The following is a 20745-nucleotide window of genomic DNA, read 5'->3' as shown; positions in this document are numbered from 1 at the left end:
GCATTTTATACACTTGCCCATATAATGATTACCAGGACACATTGTTATGGGTAAAGAACTGCTGCAGGTTTATTTTCATACAACAAGAAGTATGACGTTTTAGTGGGTTATCTAACGGGCGATCCAGGGCAGGCAGCCCCTCGCTGCCCCGCCCGCCTATGAGCCAGCCGGCACGGTGGATCGACGCCCGGACAGTGCAGCCTTTGCTGATCCCCTTACGGATCACGTGATCATGTCTTATACTCCCGTCCCTTTCAGGGCGGAGTGTGGTATGGCACACCCCCGGTTGGTCAGGCCCCCCAACCGCCCGAATGACTAACGGTGCGCCGTCGCGGTTTTCCTGGAACCTCCATGCGGCTCCAGGTCTTTGGCTCAGGCACCCTTACTGTACCCGTCTGCCGCAGAGGTACCCTTACTGTACCAGTCTGCCTCCAGATCGCCCGGTAACTCCGCCTGCAACACAAAAAGAAAACATTAGAACATTCAAATCAGCATGCCATAGGGTGGGTGCAGCGAGGCAGGCAGGCGCAGGGCGACCGGTACAGAGGCCGAACAGGAAGCCACCGAAGGGCAGATGTCTGACAAAGAGGTCGCATGCAGGGCGGCGGGGGCCTAAATACCCGGCACGCCCCCAACGCGCCCTCCCCCAGATGCACAGCACTGGTGCACCCAGCCAGGGGAGGGGCTGGTGAACTGCTACGAGGACTGAAGGAGGGGGGGCTCCGACTAATGGGCACTAAGGGGGCTGCCCTGCTGATGTCCCCCTGTGGGGGACGCGGGCAGCGGCAGTCACCCTGGGGCCTCAGGGAGCATCGTTGTGCTCCCACGCGTGCCCCAGGGAGATGGCAAAAGGGGGGCACGCAGTGACGGCGGCTGCAGAGCCAGCATGGAGGGGGGGAAAGGCTCACCTTGCGAGTCACTGGGCATTGCTCGGCTTCAATTGTGGCCGATGAGGGCTTTCCTGCGCAGATAGGTAGAGGGGCCGAGAAGGTGCAAAATACACAATGGTGGCCCGCGATGATTGGATTTCAGGGAGCCACGTCCCGCACTCCACTGGCCTGCGCGCACAGCAGGGCAGCTGCCTCCCAGGCTCCCACGATGTCCCTGTCACCTCGGAGCCTCCTGGAGTGCTCAGATTTTCCCTCGCGCTCCCCAAAGAGTCATGTTATAAGTGACGCATGGAGACGGCAGATGCGGGGCCTGCCGGGGCTCTGTTGCGTCCCTAGATTCCATCTAGGGACTGTGCAGAAAAAGGCCCAGGTGTTGTAGCAGGCCGCGTCCCATTGCTGCCATTGGCTCCAGCCAACAAGGACCTCAAAGCCCGATTTCGTAGGTTTTCTGAAGGGCTTGGGTGCAATCGACGATCCGGCAAAACCGCCATACGGAAAGGGATTGATGTATTTCCATCAATCTTCAAGCATCGTAAGGAGGCAAGAGACAGACAAGTTTTGTTGAGGCAGCCTGGCAGAGCTTCAAGACTACACATCCATCTTGGACTGCAGCTTGGCCACACCCCTCTCTCCATAGAAACTTCACTTTTAACTAACAAATCCCTGAGGACGGAGCTTGGCGGGGTTGCGAAATAGCTGCACTGTGAGCGACCTCTGCCAGCCCAGTCCACTATTTTTCAAGCATCCAACACCATTTGGTGGACTGACCTGTAAATAGAGGGCCATTAGGAGTCTTCAGCAGTTGTGGCACACAGGGAGCGAGCAGAAGGCTGCACGGGACCCCCGATGGTTGAGTGGGTGATGGTCCGACAACCGCATGGTGGGCCTGTGCCGGGACCTGAAGCTGCAGGCTGAAGTAACCGTAAAACAGTGCTGGGGAGGCTGTGACTCAGCAGCCTCGGAAAGGTGCAGAGCTGCAACTGAGACAGAGCTGTTACAAGAGCCTCTCGCGCCAGCCAACAGAGAGCAGTGAGGACCAGGTACTGGTTGAGAAGTTCCAGGTGATTAAGCCCATAGGGCAGACACGCTCCCTCGTGTCTGCCTGCCTCATTGCTCTGCTCGGGGTTGGCACAGAGGCCCTGCCTGGGAATGCATCACCTACCTTGATTGTGGTGGGCTGAACAAGGGGACAGCTGAATTGATCGTACAGATGGACCACACTTTGGGTGCAGGCTCCCCGGAGGCGAGTCAGACCTTGGGCTGCAGTGTGCCAGGGCACCCCTCTGCTTCATCCATCTGTGCATTGGGCTTTCCCTGACTTGCTGGTGTGCTGGCCCTGCTGTGGGACTGCCTCAGGGGTGGCGGGTGATTGGCCCCCTTGGCCAATCATCCCCTCTTCCCCTCAATTGGACCGTCTGGACCCCTCACCAAGAGGGCTGGACTACTCCCCAAGAATATTTTTTCCTTTATTTTTATTCACACTAGCTAACAACATGGGCCTGGTGTGAGTGAAGTGGACCATCTGTCTATGCTGACGGGGCAATATGGGACCACGGTTGGAGGTGTTTTGCTACCTGTCTTGGCTCTCGTCCAGCGGTCTGGGGAACCCCTGACATTTGAGGGGAGGCACCGCTAGTCCACTGACTTGGCTACATCTCTGGAGGATAGGGGGTCACAAGTAGGCCCCCCCTGGACCAGTGTTGTGGACCCTGGCTACTTCTTGGTGATGTGGCTGGCCCTTCCATAGAAACTTGGTGGTAAAAGTACCTAAGAGAGCCACCGGAACATACCCACTATGGAGAAAAGTGATGCCAAGCAGTCAAAGCTACAGTTTGAGATCAGACAGTGCACTAGACATGAAAACATGAGCTCGCATTCGGAGACATCCCCTGTGCAAACCGAGGGGCTCTCACAGCAGGACAATGACTTCTTTTCTTTTCCTTTTTAAACATTTTTTTTTATTTAACTAAATCCAGACAGGTACATAACAGAGAAGTAAAACCATATAACATCGTCTAGTCAATAGATAAAAAAAAACAAATTACAGAAAAGTACAGGTTGAAAAAGAAGATCGACAATAGACCATCATAATCATAATCATAATCATATTCAAGGACTTCACATCGATAAGGAAGAAAGAATAGTACAATATTTGATACAATAATTGATACAACACCTTTGATGAGCCAGAGGTTTCCCCCATTAATTCACAAAATATATTACTTCAATAGCACAGAGCTCTTAGGTAAATTACTGTTTCATATATTATAGGTTAAAGGTTACCTTCCATCCCATCAAACAGAGTCTAGATAGATGAATTTATTCCTGCTTTCCAGCTCAAAACTGGAGACCAAATCGATTCGCCCATTCTTTTCCACTTAAGCCCTCTTGTAGAATATATGGCCCTCTCGAAGCTGAAAACAGCTAAAAAACGAGCCAGCCACATCTGGAAGCTTGGTGGTTCGACTTCTTTCCAGCGGGCCGATAAAATAATTCTAAGTACTGCCGTACCTATAAATAATAAATTTTGCTCATTCTTTGATAGAGCGATCGAGGAGTCATACCCTAAAATAAACAATGTATCTGTTTCTGGAAGGTTATGATCAAACAGCACCTCCCAGTACTCAGCAATCATTTGTTTATTTTGAGTAAGTTTGGGGCAGCTACTTAGCATATGTATTAAGTTAGCCGGTCCTTGTGTGCACCTTGGTCATAAATCATTTTCCCTTTTACCCCAAGAATACAATTTAGCGGGTGTATAATAGAGGCCAAAAATAGTTTTATATGTTTGGGCTTTAAGGTTGCTAGCTCTAAAAAGTTGTTGGCTCAACTCTAGGCTTTTATATATGTCAACATTGGGATTGCTAAGTTTGGCTGCCCAGCTAGATTCAGTTTTTTCCAGATCATCTTGCACATTAACGAGGAGAAGATTATAGATAACACCAATTCTTGTATTAGATCCATTAATAGCCTCCAAAAGATCTATTTTCTGTAGCCCAAGGGTAGGTCCCTTAGCCTTGAGGTTTGTATATATTTGCACATATTTAATGTAGTCCCCGTTGGAGAGATTATATTTATCCTTAACATCTAAAAAAGTGGTTTCCAAATCATGTACAAGAAAATCTTTAACACGCAGGATTCCAAGTCTCTGCCATTTCCTTGCTATAATGTCGTTTGAAAACGCCAGGGTCGCCTTCGTATACCACAAAGAGGTATACCTATTCCATTTACTAATGTGCAAATGTTTAGTAACTTTGCCCCAAACCTTTAGTGCCCCGTTTATGATTTCGTATTTCCGATCATTGTTGTAATCCTGTGCCTCAATCTGTTGTAAAAACAATCCATTGGCCTTATCCCCTAATAGTAGCTCATATATTGAGGGTGGAACATTGTCATCAGGGGTTGATACCCTTACGCTAGAGCTAATCAGTGGGGTCATTTGTTTAAGAAGTGATACATACTAGTATTAGGTATTGCCAGCCCACCTCTTTCGCTAGGTAAAGACATTACCTTGTGAGACCTTCTGATTTTACCATGTTGCCAAACAAACTTAATCATAAGGGAGCCAAGAGTTTTTAAGATCTTAGGATCAATAGCAAGGGGAATTGCTCGAAACAGGTAAAGGCATTTAGGAAGTATATTCATTTTAAGGAAATTAGCACGCTCTATAATAGACAAGTGAAGCCCATTTACCCTATCCAAATCTTTTGTGATATTTTGAATCAGTGGGATGAAGTTATGGTTAATTATGGTTTTAACAGTGGGAGTAATGACAATTCCTAGATAAGTAGCGTTTGCAGCTCTTCTTTGATCGTTATAGTCGATGTTATCAGTACATAATACAATTGTCTTCCTTTTGTTCATAGAGTATCCAGAATAAATGCCATATTCTGTAGTTATGGTCTCGATTTCCTCCATAGCCTCAATCGGGTTCGATGTTAAGACCGCGATATCGTCAGCGTATGCTAATACTTTAGTAGAGAAAGGGCCAATGACAATTGGGTTAATACCACGGCTCTCAATAAGTTTCAAAATTAAAGGGTTAATATATAGGGCAAATAATAAGGGGGAGCATGGACACCCTTGCCTCGTACCTCTAGTTATACTAATATTGTCAGATTCAGACCCCATCAATTGAATTTTAGCTTTGGGAAATAAATACATTGATCTTATCGCTTTAATAAATTTGGGGCCGAAATTGTTTAGTTGCATAATTGCCCACAGGAATTTCCACGAGACGCGATCAAACTCCTTCTCGGCATCTAATAGTATCAGTGACATTCAGCCCCTTGTGACCGTCATGGCATCAAACAAGGCAATCACCCTAGATGTATGGGCAGTTGTTCCTTTGCCAGGGACAAAGCCATGCTGCCACAGGGAGACGATTTGCTCAATAACACCACTGAGTCTCGTGGCTAACACCTTGGCATATAATTTAGAGTCCGAATTGATTAGAGATATGGGACGGTATGACGTTAATTGCTGAGGTGATTTCTCTTTTTTGGAGAAGACAATTATATTTGTTTTATTCCAGGAGTCCGGGGATACCTCATTCCATTGAATACCTAAAAAAAGATCATGAAGTAGGGGTCCCAACTAAGAGCTCAGAATTTTATATAGGTCTATGGGTAGTATATCAGGACCGGCTGCTTTGCCCGATGCAAGTGAGGTTAGAGATAGTAATACCTCATCTAGGGTGATTTCTCTTTCCAGATCCTGACGTGTAGTGTCATCCAACCCTTTTATACCCTCAGTATTATTAAGAAAGTTATTCAGAAACTCATATTCTGTATTTGACAGAGGAGTAGAGTCTTCCGTATATAGATTCTGATAATACTGCTGAAATAGCGAAGAGATCTCATCTGCCTGCGTATATGATTTACCATTATCAGTTATTAGTTTGATCTGATTGGAGACATTCCTTTGCCGGGTGTGAAGCGCCAGCTGTCTCCCCACTTTTTCCCCATTTTCATAAATATCTCTCCTATGAGCGCTATAAGTCTGAGCGGCTTTTTGACTAAGGCTATTGTTTAGCTCATTTTTTAATAGAGTAACTAAATACATTGACTGTGTAGCATCTGCCCCGTGGGAAATAACTGTCGTATGATCTTCCTCCGCCTTAGCCAAGGCTATTACTTTAGCGTTAAAGTCATTCTTACTTAGCTCTCTCACCCTAGCTTGGTAGCTAATGGTCTCAACTTTAAGGGCAGACTTAAAGGAATCCCATACAGTATTTCTGGGGGCACTAAAACGGTTGATATAAAAAAATTCCTCCGTCCATTTTTTAATGTGTTTAATATATTCATTATCAGCCAACAGTTTCCGATCAAAAGACCACTGTCGAGATTGCTTACGATCACCAACTGTCAGTGTGAGAACCAAAGCATTGTGATCAGATAAGATCTTAGGACATTTAGTAATTACAGCCTGAGCCACTAAATCCCTAGTAGAGAAAAAATAATCTATACGGACATGTTTTTGGTGTGGGTGGGAAAAGTATGTAAACCCTGGGTCCTGTTGATTCTTAACCCCCCATACATCTACAAGCCCCAGACTATTTGTGAGTCTCCTGATAGCCTTATAAACTTTGGGTTTGCGTCCTACATAGCTCTGAAGATTGTGGTCATTTTGATCATTAAATAGTTGTGATTTTAAAGAAATGTTAAGATCCCCACAAATAACTAATGAACCTTGCCAGGTTGCAAGCTCAGCTTCAAGTAGTGAGAATACTGTCGGATCATCCTGATTAGAACCATAGATCGTGCAGATAATCAGACCATTTGCTAATTTAGCTACTGCCCATCTACCGTGTGGATCAGAGGCAACACATGTAGGTTGGCCAAGATAGGCTTTAGCGAGAATCGCCACCCCTCTTATACTTGATGTTTGAGTAGAGACAGCTAACAGGTTATATCCTCTGAGCCTCAGTTGTGATCTTTTAACCCATGGAACATGAGTCTCTTGTAGACATAAAATGTCTACAGGATTGAACTTTACTAATTCACACAATTGACGTTGTTTCTCCCTATTCAATAGACCCCCTATATTCCAAGTTTGAATTTTCAATCTAGCCATTAGTCAATGAGTCAGCATAGATAAAAAGCTCTCTAATTCTCTCATTGTAATTGTCAAGGAACATTGATTTCTTCATCATACAGTTACTTACTTTATTTATACAGTTCTTATAATTTTCACAAAAAAAAGCTTTACCCTCTGGATCAGGTTCTTTTCCTTTTTCCAACCCCCCCCCCAAGCCCACCCCCCTCCCCCTTGCAGGTCCCTCCCCCTCTAGGGACCCCCCCCTACATTTAGTAGGCAATCGGACTCTGCCAGAGTCCTGGTGATGCTATCAGTGCAGCACCTGAGCTACTGTATCCTCTTTAATTATGTAGTATAGGTTTTACCCTAAAGGAATAGAGAGTTGCAAACTAAATAATAAGCAATACCTCATTACAGCAAGAGCAAGAAGCAGCAAGAAGAAAGAAAAAAAAACATTACATAAGTATACATAAGAATCAAGCAATAATCAACCGATGGTAGCTACTTAACTAAGAGATTCAATATTACAACATTTCCAGCCCCTATTTGTTAATCTCATCCAGGTAAGCCTTTTCTTTAATTTCTGAGACGAAAAATTTGGCCTGCCCTGCCCATACCACCTTTTGTTTTGCGGGGTTATTTAAATAAGCCTGGGCCCCCTTTTCTTGAAAGGGTTTGATTAAGGAACGTAATCGCCAACGCCTCTCCACTGTAGCATGGCAAAAGTCAGGCCTAGTGAAAAAAGAAACCTCATTACAGATAAGTTTATGATCAGGTCTAGCTTTCTCTGCCACTGTTTGTCTCAATAAAAAATTCCCAAAATAGATTAGGATAGCACGGGGATAAGGCCCAGGTTTAGCAGGAGGGTTAAACGGCATCCTGTGAGCTCGTTGGATCTCAAGTTCCCAGTTCCAATTTGTTAAGTCGGGCATAGATTCCTTGAACAGTTTAATAACAAAAGCGCGTGCATTCTCCCCCTCCATTTTTTCCGGAATTCCCAACAGGCGTAGGTTATTACGGCGTTGGCGATTCTCAAAATCCTCCAACTTCCATTTCATATCCATTAGTTCAGCTTCTTGGAGTTTGATCTTCTCTACGGTTGCTTGAGTTTCATTTTCAGTAGTCAGCACTCTTGCCTCAACTTCTGTAACCCTTTCGCCAATTCATTTACAAGTTTTGGTCAGTTTCTTAACCACCCCTTGAATCCTGCGTAGAACCAGCCGAGATCGTTTACTGTCCTCCTCCGTCTGTTCCCTATGGGCTGCGATGGACTGTAGAATGGTTTCTACCGCGGTAGGGGGGAGTACATATTGATTAGACAAATCTGTGCTACAGGGGCCTCGTTGTTTAGTCCTGGACAGGGGATTAAGTTTGGATTTAATTCTATTTAATTGTGCCTCATCCTCTATACTCTCTTCCGTTGAAGATGAAGATGTAAAAAGAAGGTATTCGCCATCTTCATCATATTCCAGGTCGTCATCATCATACTCTATACTGGTGTTCACTTTGTTCGACTCTCCGTCCTCAGTCTCCGCCTCTGCTCCCGTTTCATCAGAAAAAGAGTAGAACACATTCCCTTCTTTTTCGGCCTCAGGAAGTGAAGAACATGTTGGATCTTCAGGAAGAGATCCCTGAGTTATGGGTGCTCTCCTGTTCCCATCATTACTGCCAATGAACGGTTGAGGGTCAGCATTTACATGGCCATGAGTTAGAATAGCCCCCCCAAAGGGCATTTCATCCATCGCAATCATTATGGAAGGGCCCCCTGTTAAGTCCTTCGTAGGTAGTGAGGAACTTTGAATTGCTTGATTATCTTGGGGCAAAGTATCATCCACTACCCCCATTATGTTCTCACCAGTCCCTGAGAACGACATTGAGAATTTTGAAATTGTATCATCTTGTGTGTCTGGAGAGGTGATAATAACGTTCGAAGTGGCGATTGGAACAGTACTAGGACCTATATGGCCATTAATGTTAACACCAGCAACACCAGTAGTAATGCTTAAAGTACTTACAGTCAGATTCTCCACCGGACTCTCCACCGGTGTAGCTTGTGTAAGGGAAGGGGCACTTTTCTCTAGATGTTGCGGGGACAGTGACACCTCGAGGGCTGCCCCCGTACTCGGAGAGTGTACTGGAGTATATTCTGCATTCCCTGCATTCTCTGGAGCCCCCTGCTTTCTCCTGAGTAGGTCCATAACTGTGTTACCGGGGCTCGCCACTTCATGAGTGCTGTTTATCTTCCGCTTTGTCGCTAAAACCTCTTGGCGTGGTAAGCAGGTAGGTGTCTTCTGGGTCTGCTTCCTCGTCTTGGCACTAATTGTAGGAGCACTGGACGCCCGCCACTTTCACTGCCTTCCCCAGACTGCTGCAGATGTTGCTCTTCAATCTCCGCCTCACGGAGTGCTCTTGCTGCTTTTGCAAGTCTTGCTCTTGCTGCAGCTGCCGAGGCTGACTTAGACGGCATATCCACAGCTACCTTCAAGTTGGTGAAGCCTTCAAACGGTGCTAAGTCAGCTAAATTCAAAAGATCCACCACTGCTCCCCCCAGCCGTAAGTACAGGCTGTTTATATCAGATTTCCCGTCGGAGCAGTCGAAGCTGACCTTGCTCGGCTCCGGTGAGTTGCTGCAAAACGCCGAGGAAAATTCCACATTCAACTCCGCCCTGAGCTCCGCCCTGAGCTCCGTGGGGTCACTACGCCAATGTTGCCGCTTCCGCTGCCGCTGAAAGACTGTCGGTGCGATTCTAGAAACAGCCCGACCAAGTAGTATGACCAACTCTCTGCAAATCGCTGAGCCAGCCGCCGGCAAGCCACAATCATAGAGGGAAGGTTGCGTGACGATATTGGGTGAGCTCATATTGTTTTCTCTTGCCAGCTTTTTGTTCCACCCCCTCCTCTTCTCTCTCAGTAAGCGTGGCAGTGAAAGAGTCTGTGTATAGTTTATCCCGTTGAAAAGGTAGATAGGGTCATCTCATTTCTGCCGCTGCAATCCCCAGTCTTGACGTTTAGCCCCCTAATACAGCTTTTTCATCATAGCCTCGGCTGGATGTTTTTTACTGGTGATTTGCTCCCTATTCCAGGTATTCCACGGAGCTCAGGCAGGACGCTGCTGTGCGGTCTACGGCCAGACCGCCATCTTGCCTCCACAAGGACAATGACTTCAAAGAAATCCTGGTGGAGGTACCCTCCAGCCTAAGGAGAATAGATGCTAACCTAGACATGCTCTCTGCCCAGCAGGATCAGGTAAAGCAGAGAGTAGAAAGACATGATGACCATATTGACCAACAAGACCCTTTGCTGGATTGGACTTCGTGCTGCTAGGACCTTTGCTCTTGGACTCCTGGTTCTGGGCTGCTGACCTGCTTCTACACCACTGCTCGCCGGACCCGCTTCGCGGGTCCCACTTCGCAGGAGAAGCTGCCGGGGAATCTGTGTAGCTGCTGTGTTGACAGAGGAGTTTTGGGGCATCTGCTCAGGGCTGCGAGCGTTCTGCAGGGACTACATCTCCCAGTAGTCCCTGCCTGGCCAATTTAGATCACCTGGCCCGCTCTCCCTGTTAGCCCCGCCCCCTGTGCACAGATTGTGTAAAAGAGACTCCCTCCCTCTCACCTGTGGGACCCTTTGCTGGATTGGACTTCGTGCTGCTAGGACCTTTGCTCTTGGACTCCTGGTTCTGGGCTGCTGACCTGCTTCTACACCACTGCTCGCCGGGGAATCTGTGGAGCTGCTGTGTTGACAGAGGAGTGTTGGGGCATCTGCTCAGGGCTGCGAGCGTTCTGCAGGGACTACATCTCCCAGTAGTCCCTGCCTGGCCAATTTAAATCACCTGGCCCGCTCTCCCTGTTAGCCCCGCCCCCTGTGCACAGATCGTGTAAAAGAGACTCCCTTCCTCTCACCTGTGGGACCCTTTGCTGGATTGGACTTCGTGCTGCTAGGACCTTTGCTCTTGGACTCCTGGTTCTGGGCTGCTGACCTGCTTCTACACCACTGCTCGCCGGACCCGCTTCGCGGGTCCCGCTTCGCAGGGGAAGTCGCCGGGGAATCTGTGGAGCTGCTGTGTTGACAGAGGAGTGTTGGGGCATCTGCTCAGGGCTGCGAGCGTTCTGCAGGGACTACATCTCCCAGTAGTCCCTGACTGGCCAATTTAGATCACCTGGCCCGCTCTCCCTCTTAGCCCCGCCCCCTGTGCACAGATCGTGGAAAAGAGACTCCCTCCCACTCACCTGTGGGACCCTTTGCTGGATTGGACTTCGTGCTGCTAGGACCTTTGCTCTTGGACTCCTGGTTCTGGGCTGCTGACCTGCTTCTACACCACTGCTCGCCGGACCCGCTTTGCGGGTCCGGCGAGCAGGGGAAGCCGCCGGGGAATCTGTGGAGCTGCTGTGTTGACAGAGGAGTGTTGGGGCATCTGCTCAGGGCTGCGAGCGTTCTGCAGGGACTACATCTCCCAGTAGTCCCTGCCTGGCCAATTTAGATCACCTGACCCGCTCTCCCTGTTAGCCCCGCCCCATGTGCGTCACACTTAACCTATAATAGTGGTGTCTACTACCGCTGCGCGGGAGCGTCCCGGGAGAAGCCCGGGACAAGGGCGGGACCGTCTGTGGCCGTCCGTGGTCGGGCGAGGTTGGGTTGGGCCATTCCCTCTGGTTAATTTTGTATACATTATTATTGGTGTTAGTATAATTTTGTTATTGTTATATTACTAATTAAAACTGCAATGCCTCTACGCTCCGGCAAGGAACGTACAGTACAATTGCAGACTGCTAAGGGGGTGGTCTCCGGTCCATTAGACGCATTCATTGCTCGAGCTACTGGGATCTTAGAAAAAGAGATAGCGATGGCCGAGAAAAGGCTTTCTATTGACCTAGTTAGTGGGAAGCGTTCCTATCTGGGTAGGTTGGCAATAATTCCCAGCCCTTTTGCACAAGCCCCGAGTAACAGTCTACATTTGGTTACAGCAGAGGTGGTTGTGCACCGCGAGGGTGAAGGGGAGGGCATCCCACCCTCCATGGGGGAAACTGATTCGCATCTGGATGATACCCAAGATAGCAGGGGAAATGAAAATGAAAATGAAAGTGTGCTCTTGGCCAGCAATTCTGAGTCGGACTCACCAGGTGATGAGGACCCGTTGAGAATTGCTCCTCGCAAAAGGAAAAGGCGCATGGGCCACCACATGGGGGGAGCTTACAAGATACCAAAGACTATTGATCTGGCCCACACTAGCGCCCCAAGCCCCGAGGCCCTTCCTACCCTTTGTCCTGCCCTGGTACCAATAGATCCATTACGCCCCTCCCATAGCCCCTTTGGTTCCTCTGACCCATGCCCAACCTGTTTTAGTAGCGATGAAAGCTTATTGGTAGAAATGGAGGCCATGATTAAAACTCTTTTACTTCCTGTACTTGAGAGAACAAGGCTGATGCCCTCAAATTGGATGCACTTGAGTCCATTGTAAATACTAATACTGGTTTACTACATAAGTTTACTAGCCCCAAAAATGTCATGGGGAATTCTTGTTCCTCTACGATCAACACAAAGGGCCAGAAAATTGCATCAACTGGTAAATCAGTAACCTCCGTGACCACTGGCTTAGCATTAAATTATCCTGACCCTAAAACAAATAAAGATTCAGTGGCGGGAGGATCCTCTAGGGTTAAGGATTGTACTCCGGTTGTAGGCTCTTTGTTGCAGGTGCCAAAGAAGGCAACCTCCAAATCTAATCCCCAACGAACACCGGTGTTACGGCCGCAAGACCGTGCAAAGGGTGCTCCTAGTACATCGTCTCAGTCTACCCCAGGGCAGGCAGCTAAAGTGAGCATGAACTCTACCCCTCTCCTTAGGGAAACCTAACAAGCGGGCTCACCCTCGCACAGACCTACCCCATGAAGCAACCCGGCACACAATAGTTTTAACTGGTGTAGCACAACTTAGGGAGGGTGCCAACAAATCTTATGGGGACCTTCGTAACAAAGTGGTATTCTGGTTAAACAAAAATCGCCCCCTTCCCCCATCATCCTCGACTGAAATTTTGTTTGTGAGGAGAGTTGAATGGGTGGGTCACGGCAGTAAGGACTTAGAGGGGGATTGTATTATTATATCTTTTAAAGATCCCTTGGTGGTAGATTTCTTACGTAGGGAAGCAAGGTTTGCAAGATTGGGGGATGTGCAGACCTTAGGTCTTGGCTATTTTTATCCAAGACGATTCTGTGAGTTTCCCCTGAGACATCTACCCTCAAGATTGCCAGTCAGGAGGCACCAAGTTGATAGAACACCCTACCTCCCGCAGTACCCATTATTGTTTAACCGCTTTGAGCCCCTCTCTGGCCCGGAGGCCATTGAATGATTCTACCCGGTTGCAGGGAATGAAAAGGTTATGAGGAATCGGGTGAGCGAGGCAGACGGAGCTGGTTTGGAGATGCCTCAGGGGGTTGTTGGGAAAGAGAGAATGGAGGTGCTGGATTCAGGGGAGAGTTCTGAAATACCCACAGGGGGTGTGATAGAAGGTGCTGGTGGGGTGGGGTTCGAGCAGGGGGACACTAGCAAGGTGGTAATGGCTCGAGATGCGACTAGGGTGGAGAGTCATCAAGTGAGCTTAGCTGCACCCATGGCAGTGGACCGGAGTGGGCCACGTAGCGTAACAACAATACAGGAAACACTCAAATTAGCCTCTTGGAATGTGGCAGGGATTAAGGGGCGGATGGATTCTGAGGATTGGTTAGAATACATTGATACATTTGATGTTTTATTATTTCAAGAAACCTGGGTACCGGATCCAATTCATAGGGCCGGGTTTTTACATTTTTACAAACCAGCTATAAGGGGCAGCAAGGGCCGGGCATCAGGAGGGCTAGTGACATGGGTTAAGCAGGCAATAGGATACCATCCAACTGAAATATTTGCGGATCACCCAGATCTCTTGGGTATTAAATTAAGCAAGGATGGCTACCAGGATCTCATAGTCATTAATATCTATGCACGAGGCCAACCGGGTGGCCGCTGCCCTAGCATTGTAGACTTTGTGGACACATATCTTGAAGGGATAGGGAGAGACAAGATACTTGTTCTAGCTGGGGATTTCAACTGTACCTTTGAGCCCCTTTATGCTGTAGGGGATAATTGGGGGTTAGCAGAGGATGTGGTTTGGAAGATCCCAGAACTGTCCGTTGATAAAATCACAAAAGGGACTGAGGCAGCTCTCCATTGGATGGGCTTGTGCCTGAATTGGGGGCTAAGAGCTACAAATGGCCGTACTGCCTCTGATCTGGGAGGCAATTCCACCTTTGATAATGGGCTAAGGAAAAGCCTATAGATTATATCTTGTTGAAGATGGAATATTGGCCACTTCTGATAGACATGGAGGTAGTACCCCGCCCTGAAAGCGATCATAATCCTCTGTCACTTAGCCTGAAACTTCCGGGTGCATGTGGAAGGATTCCACCAGTTGTTCACTCGACAGGGGACACTATCCTGACCAACGATAGAAGAAGGCTTAAATGGATAAGGATTGTGGGGGATGAGACTATTCTGGATAGCATTACGAATGTGGTTTCCAAGACTGCTAACGACATTTCGACCCTTGTCACCACTAGGGGTGATATTGATAATAGTTGTGAACTTCATGAACAATGCTTCGCCCAGCTCAAGGTCCTTCTAACGCTACCGCCAACCAAAGGCACCCCAAAGGTGCATGCCTCCCGGCAGAAATGGTATAACAAGCAATGTAGGGAGGCCCACAGCAGATTAGTGAAAGCAGTTAAGTCCAGGATTTTGAGTGACATAAAGGAAACCAGGGCACAGTATAAAAAAATCCAGTGGGAAGCAAAAAGAGAGTGGGAAGATAATTATTGGTCTGACCTTCTGGATGCCTGCACTTCCAATGACCAGATTAAGTTCTGGGAAATTGTAAAGTGGGGCAGAAATCCCGACTCCCAAATACCTACTAACCATGTATCCGCAGAAGCCTGGGTGGAGTTCTACTCCGGTCAATTCAAGGATTTGAATTTAGAATCCACTACAGGCTTACCCAGGTTACAAACTATGTTTGTCCATACAGAAGAGCTGACTTTTACAGAACAGGAGACCGAGATTGCACTTGGCCTGACCCAGTGGGGGAAAGCACCGGGGATGGATCTAATCCCAGCTGATCTAAATAAAAACAATCCCCAACTTTGGGTTCCCCACATAACCAGGATCGCAAACACTATTGCTAAGGGGGCCAGGGTCCCCCTGTCATGGAAGGGGGCTGAGATTCTCCCAATTTTTAAAAATGGTGATCGCTCGAACCCAGGGAATTACCGTCCAATTAGCCTTATAGACTCATTTCAAAAGGTCATAGCAAGGATGGTCCTTGCAAGAGTTCAGGGCTGGATGGAGCTAGAGGGTATTTTGTCCCCAATGCAGGCCGGCTTCAGATCTGGTACAAGTACCATCGATCAGGTTTTCAGATTTTTTTTGATCTACTGGAAGGTGGTGCTGCTGGGCGGTGGAACTATCTATGCCGCGTTTATCGATCTGAAGTCGGCCTTCGACTTGGTGCCAAGGGCCAAACTTTGGTCCGTTCTTAGAGACCTGGGATTGCCAATAGAATTATTAGATCTGATTGTCAGATTACACAAGGGCAATTTTGCAAGGGATAAGTGGGGAGGCCAAGGACAGGTGACGGACTGCTTCCCCGTAACACGGGGCGTCCGTCAGGGGTGCGTACTGGCGCCCACGCTCTTTCTATTGTTCATCGATCAAGTGGTTAAGTTTTTTGCTAGTACCCCCACTGATGCACCTACTCTGGGGGGGACCAGGTTTCCTATGCTCATCTTCGCTGATGACACATTACTCCTCTCTAAGACCCGCAGCGGTTTACAGTTAGCACTGGACCGCTTTGAGGAGTTCTGTCGCATCAATGATCTTAAGATTAATGTGAGCAAAACGAAATTTATGGTGCTCACTAAGAGTCATCCCCTAAGGAGTGCAGTGACTATGAATGGAGAGAGTTTGGAACAAGTCGAGGTTATGACCTATTTGGGAGTAACCTTGGACTATCGTCTCCGTTGGAAAGCGCAGGTGGACACATTACATTTAAAATTTGCGCGTCTCACGGGTTGTCTCCTACAAGAGCAAAAAAGGTCCCTTACTAAACGAGTTAAACCTGCACTTCCGATCTACACCACCAAGGTTAACGCTGCAATTTTGTATGGGGCAGATCTTTGGGGACATATGGACCTCTCTACGAAAACGCAGTGCAAGTTCATGCGGAAACTCGTAGGTCTACCCCAATCCTCTCCATCTAAACCACTCTGTCTGGATATGGGTTGTAACCCAATAAACGAAATGGCAAGGTACAGACTGGTGGCTTTTTGGAGACGTATTTGGACCTCTCCTGACCTTAGTCTTTTTGCTAATGAGCTTGCAGAAGTAAGATCAATTTGGGGGTCCGGTGGTATTCCATGGCTGCGTGCAGTAAAATCGATCCTGGTTGAAATGGGCCTTGAACAGTTGTGGGTTTCCCCGGGATCTAATATTTTTCCATCAAAACAGGAGTACAAGGCATTTTATTGGGCCTCTGTTTGTCAAGCTTTGGTCACTGCTTCTGGCTCCGCTAGTTTAACAGGAAGGTTCCTGACTCACAAGTTGGATCCCTTCCTAGAGAACTATTGGGGCATTATCACTAGGCAACTTGACAAGAAACTTTACCACCAGTTTCGTGTGGGATCCTTGCCCTTGAATTTGTTCACTAAAAACTGGTCTAATGGAGTGAGTGAATATTGCCCTTGGTGCCCGGGATACAAGGAGAGTGTGGGTCATCTTCTATTTGCCTGTTCGATTTATCAAGCCCCTCGAAGTAAATGGATAAAACCCCTTTGCCAGCGATTTAAATACAAAGGGTGTGCTGAGGCTATTTGGGCACTTAGAACTAACACCTCTGATGTAATTGTTGTGAGCGTAGCCAAATTCTTGGGGTGGGCATGGGTGATCAGAACGAGAAGTAAGCAGAAATGATTAAGATCCTGTCTCTTTTTTAATTCCAGTGTTTTTAATTCCAACCTTTTTAATCTTTTTTAATTTCTAGGTCAGGTTTGTCTTTGTATTGTCAGGCTGTTTAATTGTAATTTTAAAATAATGTTATACTCTATATGTATGAATTTCATGAAATTCGAATTTGTATACAGTAATTGAAACTATAATTGTGTTTGCTGTAATGCCAACTCTTTATAATAATCTGTATGTCCAAAACTTCATGTTTTAAAAAAAATGTCTTTTATGATTTTATTATCGAATTAAAGACTTTAAAACCTGAAACCTGAACCTGACCAACAAGAACAACTGGCATCTGATTCAGATCACTCCCATATGGAAGTTCGGGAACAATTACTCAAAATAGATAAAGTACTGGAGGTAATCTGGGCCAAAATTGAGGACCTCGGGGAGGGCTCGCACCGAAGCCATGTTAGGACTATGGGAGTTTCAGAATGCACCAACATCCTCGAGATGGAGGATAATGTTGAACTCATGATGCATGATCTTTTTGGTGACAACTTATCTGCTGTGCTTATTGTGGAGCATGTTCATAGCTCGTTTGGGCCAAGACCTCATCCTGGGGCACCTGCCAGACCAAAAGTGGCAGGCTGTTAAACTGTAGGGACCAAGATACGGTCCTCCGTCTGCTAGAGAATGAGGGTCAATACTATACCAAGTAAATAATGTCATCCTCTACCTTGATTTCACAGTGGCAGTGCAAGTGGCCTGCCAAGCATTCCTTCCAGCTAAAAAGTTGCTCCAGAAGGCAGAGATCCTGTATCCTTTGATTTACCTGGCTAACCTAAAGGTCACATGGGAAGGAAAGCTACAATTCTTTATGGATGCCAAGGCAGCTTTCAAATTTAGGAATACAATTACTAAGGAAAGGGGATCTCCAGGTGAGTCCCGGGCTCTGCGGACAGACCTTCACTTAGTGATAATGATTGAATTTGATATTGCTCCATAGCTCATTTTTATCTTCTTGATGGTTCATTATTTCTTGTTTGTCTGTTTGCAAACAGGCTAGTTATAATGTTTTCTTCTTTTCATTTCTTGTTCTTCCCTCTGCAATATGTTGCTAAAATATGCATGGTGGTACTACTCTTTGCATGGTTCATTCAGCTATAAGCTCGATATTTATAGTGCTACCAAACATTTCATAGGCCATTGATTTTCCTTGACTCGCCACCCTACCTTAAATGGTGGGGGTGTTTGCTTGGCTACTCTCAGCCCCCAGGGACGAGTCCTCTCACACTTAGTAAATTGGTTCTGGTTGAGGGGGGATGGTGAACAAACAAATTGGGGGTTGCTGTGGAAGGCGGGAGAGTGGGTTGTTTGTGTTTTTTTACATCAATAGATTCTATAGTGCACATGTTTAGACATACCACACACGACTTGTGGATCACTGCATGCTGTTGTCACATTATGTTGCATTATGAGTATGTGTACCATTAAGTTGCTAACATGGAATACACATGGTCATAACAACCAAGGGAAGGCGTGTCAGGTTTGTGCCTACCTACAAAGGCACTCCATAGATAGCATCCTGCTAAAGGAGCTGCACCTTACAGAGAGCAATACCACTCAATTCCCCTCGGGCTGGCTTGCTGAACACTATGTCACCACATATGTGGAGAAGTGTGGCTCAATAGTTAGAGCGTTAGACCCTGATAAAGAGGTCTAGCCTGGGACCAGGGTTCAATTCCCTGCCTCGGCAGGACTTGGGCTCAAAATTCCACAGACCTGATAATTCTCCTCTCGGTGCCTGTTCCAATCATGGAATTCCACTCTGCAACTCTGGGCAATAGCTTGCTTAATCTCCACAACGGCCCCCACAACGCTAAGGATGCCTGGCCTCCACCTTGGGGGTGCCCAGGAGTGGACGCCTCACAGGGAAAGCCAGGATGGGTTCCACAGCGGTATTCGTATAAGCGTCTTGAGACCCTTGCGGGTGAGTAGTGCGGTATACAAGTATCAATTTACCTTTTTACATAATTTAAATACAGCTGGGGTGGCTTTTAACCTTAGAAGGGGACTGGCATGGCTAGTGCTCAAGGTTTGCAAGGTTAAAATCTACACAGAGGGTAGATGTCTTGTTGTTAGCAGGAGATATAAGGGGGCACCAAGTCAGGATTCTCTGCTTTTACGGGCCCAATATAGATGACCAGAATTCTGTGCTGAGATTTGGCGACAGGCGCAGGAGCTGGTGCCTGGGGTGATTATATGGGGGGTAATTTTAATACTATCCTTGATCCGGACATGGACTGAGCCAGTGACACTAGGAAACCACACCTGTGGGCTGCGTTCAACCGCATCTGCTTATGCAGTATTTTGGCCTGCTGGATATATGGCAATCCGGGCATTCGGCTTTCAAAGAAGGCACATGCATCAATAATGCCCATGCAACATGGTTGTGATTAACCCTGGGCAATGAACTCCGCTCCGCTATCGGAGTTTCCAGAGATTTGTTAACTATGCATTCCATTAAAAACAGGAAATCCGCTCTTCCACGTAGCGGAGTCAACTATTAAACTGCACCCACAAATGCTTTGATAAAGCAACTTTACATGCTAAAAAGCATATAACCAATTCAAAGAAGTGAAAAATACTAGGCAATGAGAGAGGTGATGATTTTTGGGTCCCTCCTAACCTAGGGGAAGGACCAAGCAGATGCCTTGAACACAAAGAGCATACCATGCTGAACAATTCAGTGGTGGTCCCATCCTCTTAGGACCACCCCAAGCCCAGTTATTATGGGCAAAAATACAATCCCAACCAAAGGCCCTGCAAAGCATTATGGGATGAGATTAGCAGTGGGCAGTGAATATTATAGTATTCAAAATCAAAATAATTCTACAAAGAGTTGCAGTTCAAGTCTTCGTTACTAGGTGTCCCTCACAAGTCAAATGCAATAGCATTGAATCAAGCTGCAGTTCCACTAGTCGTTACTAGATGTCCCTCACAAGTCAAATGCAAAAGCATTGAAACCCTTTCATTAAGATGCAGTTCAGCTCTTTGTAGAATACTCTTGCATGCTACAAATACTTCTAGCATGCATAGGAATACTATTTTTTAATGCCAAAGGAGGAAAACTTTTCAGATGCGGGGTACTATTCCCTGATTTTGGTTGCCTATACACAGTAGTCATCAATTTTGAATCTTGCACTTTCATCCTCACATCCAGGAAGTCAAGCTATGATCTATTCATTTGGATGGTAAATTTCAAATTGAAATTGTTTCTGTTAATTCTGTCTACAAAACAATTGGCTGTTGCTTCATCTCCTTTCCACAATACAAAAAGGTCATCAATATACCTGACCCAAAGTTTTACTAATTAATTAAACTGTTGAAATTAGGAGCATCCAAGTCTGAAAATTAGCAAGGCAGACTGCAGATCACAGAGAAAATCTAAGTGAAGGGCCAGAGAAAGGCCAGTAAGCAGCCTTTAAGAAAGCCTGAATGTTGTTACTTTTTTTTACAAGGGTCGCTGAGTTCTCTAATGGCCCGTGAAAACTGTAGTTAAGTGATTAGGTGCACTTAAGATCCTCTTCAAGTAAAACTTTGACTTGGCTTTCGCGCAAGAAATCATTGTCCACACCTCTTTTAGGAGCAAGAAAGGCCACTTTATTTTAGGACAGGTGCATCATAAATTTCATGAACACATTCATTATTTATTTATTTACATAATTCAACTCTACAGTGAGCCTACGAAACCTAAATCCCAAAACCCCGAACAAACTCCTGCCTACTACCCCTAGCCTACCCAACGAGCTACCCTTCAGGATGGCCAACCCGCTCCAGGCTG

Source organism: Lissotriton vulgaris, chromosome 7, assembly GCF_964263255.1.
Source record: "Lissotriton vulgaris chromosome 7, aLisVul1.2, whole genome shotgun sequence".
NCBI lineage: Eukaryota > Metazoa > Chordata > Amphibia > Caudata > Salamandridae > Lissotriton > Lissotriton vulgaris.
Note: the sequence above shows the minus strand (reverse complement) of the source record.